Here is a 7,866-nt window from a genome sequence, read left to right on the forward strand (position 1 = left end):
ATTGTAAAAAGCCCTTGGTCCCTACTTCTTCAACTACTTCGTAAATTTTTCGGGAAGGACTCAAATAGTTCTGCTGGTAGGTCGTTCCAGTCCCTTATGGTCCTATTCAAGAAGGAGAACTGCTTCGCATTTGTCCTTTGTGATCGGCACTATATCTTGAACTGGTGATCATTTTTTCCAACAAAGCTGGGTTTTGATATGTCCTTCTCCAATTCTTTCCATCCTTTTTCCCCACTCATTATTCTAACCATGCCACATAGCCTGCTTCTTTTCCTCCTCTCTTGTAAGCTCTCCCACCTTTGAATGAGCATTTCTGAAACACTTTCCGTTTTTTTATGCTTTCCCAACACATACCTAGCAGCTTTTCTCTGCACCTTCTCCAATTTCTTGACCTCTCCTTTAAAATGAGGGTCCCAGACAAGAGATGCGTACTCTAATGTAAGTCGTACTAGGGTTGTATAGGCCATTTCTTTGGTGGCCCTAGTGCTTCCTCTGAGGTTTCTCATCACCCAGTGCAATACTTTAAAAGATTTTTTGATTTTGTGCTCGACACAATATATACTCGATACAACTCGATATCTCGGTAATCACCACGCATTCAGACGATAGTTGAGGGTTACCTCGGTTACGATCGCGTTTGTGTGGACGGGGTATCAGTGGCATGGTATAGTCTTCGGTGTGGGTACCTGGAGCATAAATGTTGCTGATTTCGTTTTTTAAAGTAATGAGTCGGTTCGATTCTTAAAAAAAACGAATTCGAAAACTATCTTTGGCACAATTATTTTTGTATGAATAAAAGAGAGTGATGCCGTAAGCCTAAGACTAAACATGTGATTTTAGGCAGTTTTATTATTGCCAAAACAAAAATCATAATTATCTTTTGAAAAATAGCCATTGGAAATGAAACACATGATGAAGAACTGCAACCAACAACCGATGCATGGAACCGGCTTAAATGTAAAACCAAGCCATTCCTAGGTTTCCCTCTGTGACGTCACTATTGCACCTCTGAAAATAACCTTTTTCCAAAATAATCTCCCACAACAGGTGGGAGGGAGAAATCTGTCAAATCCCACCCCTGATGAATGATGTTGAACGCCCAAGAATCGTTCAGACCTGCAGTGTGTTTGCTTCATTTTTAATATCCCGAGCCGGAGACTCTCCAATATCCAATCTCATTGCCCTCTCTCTCTCTCATGGTTTGCCCCGCCCCTTCCCAAGATACCCCGCGATACCCCCGCCGTACACGCGTGACCGCCTGAGTCGAACACATCCACCCCCGGAGAAACACAAGACCGAGCCAAGAGCCGTACCTACAGACGGACACACGCACGCCAAGATAAGAGCTCCTAAAACGGATAAATTGATTTTTAAGCGACCGGCCCGCCCCCCCCCCCACTCTCCCCTTGGGGGTTCTCCCACCCCCTCCCCCCTCTACTAGCCTCATACCCCTTCCCTCGGCCCGGCTCTCACTTAATTGAATGGTTTGTTTTAGGCTTTTATCGGCATTAATAATCTCGGGCTCGAGTGAATGGGAAATATAAAGGTTCCCTGGGTCTAAGAGGATCTGAGCGTCGTGGTTCTCATCGTGTCTGTCCGTTGGTAAGGGGTGGGAATTGGTTGGAGGTGCAATACCTGTTGCGCACGTTAAATTTTCGGTAAAAGATTTCACTAATCCGTTCACTGTTTATTCATCCAAGTTTGCCTACACTAAATAATTAGTTGGAGTACATTAGGAACTGCATTGAAATAAATATTTGCAATGTCCCACGACTTAAAATATAATGTGACTAAGGTTTTAATGCTGCTAAATTATCTTCTAGATGGGGATGACCTTCACCTTGAAGATAATGCAGTTACAATTGCTGATTTCAATATGGAAAACTTCCACTCCATTACACTTGAATTGTCATATTGTATGCATTAAAAACCATTCTTTCCTAAATTCATCCTTTCCTAAATTCATCAAGTATTTCAATACTGTGGCCATAACTAGACAAGCTTTGGTGATATGAATATACCTGTAAAATATATTTTAATAAGCTGCCATTCAATGTAAACACAAGCAAACACATACAAATCCAGCGCCTGAACTATCTTAATGTGCACGTAATTACTGAAAATTATTGTTGTATGATGATACGAATACATTTATAAATTTACGCCATTTATGAGTTTTAGTATTTTATTTGCCATCAATTGAACTTAATTATTATTAGGTTTTTGGGAGTAAGGAAGAAACACGTAAGAAAGGGAATGCATAAGAGGCCGTGACGTATGATTTCTGTTGCATATGATAAAATTTCGGTTTCAGAGTTCATAATAGCAAATAACTTTGTGCAATCGGCCATTACTCGTTACCTCTAGAAAACATGTTGTCCAGAGAGATTGTTCAAGAATTCGCTATATCATCGGGAAGCTGACAATTGAACAAAAAAACTGTTTTGGAAATGCTACAAAATTCATTCTTGAAAATACCATGAAAATCGCACGCATATGGCAAGAATATGTTCCTTTCACGACATTATTTTAAATTTTTATGTATACTTTATTCTTATCTTTCATAGCTTAATGCAATGTGTGCTTACACCTTAAGAGTATGTATAATTTATCATATTTCTAATACCTGGTGGGATATGAAATTAAAACATATCTTTAAAGATATGTGTGTGACTGTGCGTAAAAGTTGAGACTATTTTTCAGTGCGAATCACGTGAGTCGGCTCATCAACGTTTTAGGCTAGATATTGTCTTATACATGATTTAACTCCTGTGGTTACGAGCCATTTCAGATTTCCGACCAAGCCTTCGGAGCGTACCGTTTTCGTAAGTCGGGCAGCACCTGCATTCTCTGACGACAACCACCAATATACAGACTAAAAATATATAACTGAACACGCTTACGGATGCAAAGTTTTCAGATGGCTACCGCCCCATCATCAAGTATTTCAATTAAACTTTTAGCCAAAAATTACTTATCTTTATCTTGATAATTGATAAACATTAATTTCACTTATGTGTAATTTAATTAAAATCGTGAAAAAATTCTCTCTGTTTCACATGAGTCGATAGATGCCAGGTAGAGACGTGCAGTGTTTGTTGCATGCGAGAAATTTTGAGGGGTATAATTTCGTTCATTGAGTTCGAACTTTAAAAAAAATCATCAATGCTACTAATTATAAGTGTTTAGTATACTAAGTTTGTACTATAGTTAAAACGTAAAATTCACATTAGATGCAAATCGACTGAAAATTAAATGTGAAATTGTCTTTGCTATTCAGCGTTATAATTTAAACACAAGGGCTTTGTATATTATGGATGCCTTGCTATTTCAATTATCGTAGCATGACCGTGCCGAGATTTATTAATGTAAAAGTAATTATTTAAGTAATTTGTAAAAGAAAATTGTGATGACAGTAGAAAAACCTCAAGTTAAATATTGAAGTATAAACTCTTACACACCAGTTTAATAGAAGAAATCGTCGAAGGACCAGCAGGGCAAATGAAGATTTTCGGTGAGATTTATTGAAGAGGCTGTGAATGATGCGTAAAAGAAGACATTTTAAGTATTAAAAGATAGGTCAGTTAGAGAATTGAGTGAATAAGGAGTAATTCAAATCTCAAGCTAAGCTCTGGATTTTTTTTCGTGGGGATAATGAAAATATATATGTATTAAAACTATCTGGCTCAAAAGGCTGCAAAATATTCTATCCCCAATATGCAACTGTCAATCAATTTTCTTTATAGTGCACGACAGAAAATTTGTGTCCTGATAACATAGTGGTGGAATATAACGTATTCCTCGCGGGAGATCTCTCTTGTCCACTGTAGCGGGGAGATAAATATATTCAGCAGGCAACATTTTACTTCTTCCCTGACCCATTCTTATTGGTGAAAAAGATATATGAAAGATGCATGGGCTGCATTTTCACTCAAAAATTTAGTTGTGTTGGCTAATGTAACGTACCTATACATGGAGCATTTTTTCAACCACTTTGGCCTGTCTCTCTTCCCTTATGTAATGTCTCTTTTTAATTCACAATGAGACCTTCTCGTTCACTTCAATCCATTAATCATATTATTTTCTTCTTCCTATCCCATCTCAAATCCCTTCATAGGCGGATTTGAAGGCTGAGGGGAGGGGGGGGGGCACGGGAGCACGTATTACGGAGCCTCAATTATTTAATGCCATATTAATAATTTTCATATTAATATATAGAGAATACTTCTTACGGGAATTGTTGTATGCTATTTTAATCTTAAATATGAGAAGACCGTTTGCCTGTTAGACCGTAGTGCCCCTTCCAGAAAAAAATCCTAGATCCATCCCTACATCCGTTAGTGTCAGTAATCAATTCGAAGCCTTGTAAAAGTATATTCTAGCACCATTTAGAAAATTTTTGAGAATTTATTTCGCTCGAGAACTATAATATTGACCCTAGATATATTTGGAGTCAGCATGATGTGATTTCCCGAAAGTATTCCTCACGTTTATTAGAAACACCACTTACTAACGGCTCCCGATAACTGCCATATGGTAAGCATAATTTTAATCATTACCTAGATGTTAGCTTCGATACCACTCAAATATATAACCGTAACATTTCATGCATATTGAGACTGGGTGCTGAAAACCTTGGAACACATATTCTTTTTTGAGGAGAAATATTCTAACGGGAATTCATGGAAATGGATGTCTTTATTTATTTCGTCTTTATTTTTCAAGCGGATTTAGGACAGAATTGTCCTCTCTTACAATTAAGTTAAACGAAATCAATGTGTTAAAAAATATGTAAATTCCACAGAGCTTTCTTCGGTCCAACCTCAATCAGTTTCAATACTCCCCAGTTATTACCAAGAGGAAATAAAACTTTTACATTTAAAACTTTACAACCTCAAAACGGCGTATTAACTCTTGATAATGACACGAGAATGTTGACAAAGGTAGAGGATGTACCGAATAATGCTGTACGGAGTTGAAAAAGCTATCAATATTTTATTTGTCATGAGTGATTTCCAAAAAGTTAACACGGTCCTCCGAAAAGGGGGAAATACAGTAGACCAGAACGCCTTTTATATAAAACCATTGCAATTTATGAAAAATTCAGCGCCTAATCATTTTTTGAACTGAACGCGACGATTAAAAAAGTTAAAATTTAATGATATTCTTTGCGTGCAATTTTTCCAATGTTGTCTCACTGCTCGAACCGTCACGGCAGCAGCACGATCCAATTCTCCGTGCACTCTTGACCCGTGCGGTGGTAATAAATAAAATAAACGTCCACTCATCCCACGGCCGAAGAGCATACATGGGCGGGGGACGGATGTGGGCGGAGGTGGGAATCGGGATCAGAGAAGGAGAAGGGTGTATATAGAGAGAGAGGAGGGCGAAGACACGAGATAGCGTGGAGGGAAGGTGGGTTTGCTGGGGGCGGAACAGTGCAGAGCAGCTGGATTCGTGAGAGGAGGAGGAGGAGTGGGATGTTGTGGGTGGGATGCTCTGCCAGATGGGGTCGGTTTGATTTCAGCGAGTGGTGGGAGGTTTTGGGGGACGCGACCCAGCTAAGACAGGGGAGAATGAAAAATATGATTAGCTGTTTCACATTGGATTAGCAAAAATTATTATTATTAGAGTAGACTCTGGTTATTTGGGCCACCGGAGATGAATGGTGTAGCCATGGCCCTTATAGGAGCATGGGTGTAGCATACAATTTTGTGGAGACGATTAACAGCTGAGGTCATTTGCGCCATGATGAAAGGGTGATGCATGCACTTTGAATGACCGAAATCACATTTATTTATGTTTTTATGTACGATTCAGTTGTTCTTATGTGTTTCATTTTCTGAATTTCATTTGGTATTTGTAGTATTTGCTGTTTGAAATTTTAGTGGTTTGTATTGAGTTGATTCATTGGTTACAGAGACATAAACAAGGGATTGTTGTGGAAGAAGTAATATTGATATGTAAGGGATAAAGAAAGATAAAATAGTGCCAAGTTGTATTGAAGTTATTCTTACATTTAATGGCTTTAATACATTAAGTGTAGGGAGGTAGGGGTGGAGAAAAACCCGGCGTTTTTGTCACGGCTAATATTTGAAACTTGTCCCACGGAGTGAAGAGCTAACACTGCAACCACCCAACCTCCAAGGATATTAAGGGAAGTCTCTTACTAGGGACAAGTCTCCAAGGGCAGAGCAGAAGTAACGAAAGTACCTGGAATTTTCTCCGGTTAATTAGAACTAAAATCCGTTTCAACGGGAGGTTCATCGGTGGTACATTCCGAATATTTACGTGAAGATGTGTGATATTTTATCAATCAGCGACTAATTACATACTCTTCCTTCTCCATGCAACTAATACGTAATTTTTCTCTTCTCTCATCCTCCTGAAAGCTTCTTAAGCTTCAAAAATACACGCGTGAAGACTAAGATAAATAAGAATATTTTTCATTCTACACTCGTAAACACTGATAATATGTTACCAGTACTTATATTTTTTCAACTTTATTGTTTAATTTATACATATCAGAACAATGCTGCAAATTAATTCTCAAATTATCTCTTTTTTACTTCAAAACATCCCGGAATACATATTCACGGAATGCTTCGGATAAATTGAGCCGCCACTTTTTGATCCAAGCTCTATTTTTTGATTTGATATTTTTTATTCCCTGATATTTTTTGATGATTTGAACCAAGATCTATTTTTTTTATAAAAATATTAAGAGGGTGTTACCAAGGGGATGAAAATGACAGGCATTCGCAATATTGTACACAATTTTCATGTTCACCGACCAGGTTTCAATACTTTTTGTCATAAGGAGATAATAGAACAAAGTTACCGAAATATCGTTTGGAAATTAAGGAGTGTCTATCTTTCTCAACCCATGGAGATTAGGTATTTCCACAAACTTTCACCTGATATTTTTGCAACTGGTGTTCATCATCATCATTAGTCAACAATCCTAAGATTGGTCTGACGCAATTCTTTAATATTCTCTCCTATCCGATAACCTTTTCATAGAGACGTATTTCATCTCTTTTACATCCTTAATAACCTGTCCAATGTTAATCATTCGGGGCCTTCCCTTGCCCTCCATTCCTTCCATCTGCCCTTCTTTGATTGTTTTCATCAGGCCATCGTGCCTTGTAATGTGGTCAACTAAGTTGTCCCTTATTCTCCTTTAGTCTTTCAGAAAAGTCCTCTTTTCTCCCACTTTTCTTAACACTTCCTTATTACCTACTTGGTCGATCCATCTTATCTTCGGTAGCACCACATTTCGAATACTTCCACTTTTGACTCCTCTGTTGATGTTAACGTCCGTTTAGATAGAAGTTTTAAAAGGGTGTAACCAAGGAGATGAATATGACAGGCGTTTGTAAATTTCCACTCAATTTTCATGTTGACCGACCCGGTTTCAACACTTTGTGCCATATCCTTCATAACTGCCCAAGCCTGGCACCCATTGAGAAACATGCTCCGATATGTAGCATCTGATGAATTGTTTCTTTCTTCTACACTCGCATTCCCAACTGTAAGTAGATCTTTTTTTTGTAGATATATCTCTTCGTCTGCTTTATTCTAGTATTTCTTCCTTACTTCGTCCTTCGTAGTTAATTCGGCTTCCCAGGTAGCAAAATTATTTAACCTCTTCTAGCTTTTGTTTTCCTAGCTTAATGTTTGCACACTTAGTGTTACCCGGATTCATTGTACATAAATCTCCTATCCCATTCTATTCTCATAACCCTCTCATACCCTTACCAGCACTCATTGGGTTGGGCCTCGCACATATCTCCGCAGCCAGGGAAGGAAAACTGTGGGCGTGGGTGGAAACTGGATTGCCCAGATATCTGGATGGACAGCGAG

The sequence above is a fragment of the Ischnura elegans genome, chromosome 8 (assembly GCF_921293095.1).
Source record: "Ischnura elegans chromosome 8, ioIscEleg1.1, whole genome shotgun sequence".
Classification (NCBI taxonomy): domain Eukaryota; kingdom Metazoa; phylum Arthropoda; class Insecta; order Odonata; family Coenagrionidae; genus Ischnura; species Ischnura elegans.